Genomic DNA, 1,368 nt, shown 5'->3' on the forward strand with positions numbered 1-1,368 from the left:
AAGCAGTTGGAAAATGTTCTGATGGAGAAAGAGGCTAGGGAAGGTGAAGGAAGTGCAGGTGTGTTTGGTTTTATTTCCTTAACAAAAAGGAGGCTTATAAGGGATGTGGGAAGGTGGTTTTAATTGCAGAGGTGCTGCTTTGCAATACACAAGCATGGGTTTGTTCTGTTCTGCAGTATTTGTAGGATACACCCAGAGAGTGAACCTGACAAATAACTGAAGTCTGCCTGCTACGCTTGTGTTTACGGGTGTCTGTGCTCAATATATGTCCTGCTTCAGGGTTTCTGTGTGTGTGGAAATTTCTTAAGAGACAAGGACACTGGAGATACAGGTAGAGGGCAGGAACAGTTACTGTCTTTTAGGGTAATAAAATAGCCTTAGGAACAGCTACATTATCTTCCTGGGTAGGTTTGTGCGTAGTTTTGCAGCTTAAAAATGAAAGCAGAGCTGACAAAGTCAGCCAGTGATCACTGGAGTTGGACTCCTGCCTTTGGAAGGACGCACAGCACAGCTGAACTACAAACAACAACTACACGTGCAGGGATGCTGCGGCTCATACGGGCTTGGCTGACAACTAGTACTGAGCAATATCAAGTGAAGATAAAACCCAGCAGCTTGATTTGTGCCTGAACTGTTGTCATGTGCAAAGCTGGCGTGAGGCCTCTCTTCTTAATGTCACTGAAAACTCGGGTACATTTCTGCTGTGCCAGGGGGTTCCCCTACAGAGAAAATACCTTCAATCTATCTTCCCACTGCATCCTTTTGCTTCCAGATCCGTGTAGTGCCACAATGTGAGCAACTATGCTCACAAGTAACTGTTTATCAAATGAAAGGTTGAGTGTTTCTGTTCTGGTTTGAGATGCCGAACCTTACGTGCTGCTACATTTGATTTAGTTCTTTCCTCTTGCAAACACTCAGTGTTTGAGGAGCAAGGGGTGAAGGTCAGGTGAAATCGTATGATACAATTAAGGGGGTTTCATTATTTCCTAATATAATTGATTTTAATGAAAATGGGAAACTCTCCACTAGAATGTTGCATTGATGAAAACATGTTTTCAGAAGAATAACATCCCTTGTGCTGTGTACACTGATTTTAAGTTTTTAATGATCATCTGCTCATGAAGAATCCTCAAACTTTGTAGCAAGTCACCTAAACATAAAGCAGGTGATGTTTTGGCCTCACTGACACGGATACCTTCTTTTCGGAGCACAGCACAGACTTCTTTACAAGCATCTGACAAGGGCTGCTCTTGGGCCAGGTTTTTTCAGCTTGAATCTGTCTGGGGAGGGTCTCATATTCCCAAACTAAATTCCCCAATGGATATCCTTTCTAACAAAACGGCTGCTGGCTGCTTTGGAGCAGGGCTG

This window comes from Nestor notabilis, unplaced genomic scaffold, assembly GCF_000696875.1.
Source record: "Nestor notabilis isolate BGI_N333 unplaced genomic scaffold, ASM69687v1 scaffold16137, whole genome shotgun sequence".
Taxonomy (NCBI): domain Eukaryota; kingdom Metazoa; phylum Chordata; class Aves; order Psittaciformes; family Psittacidae; genus Nestor; species Nestor notabilis.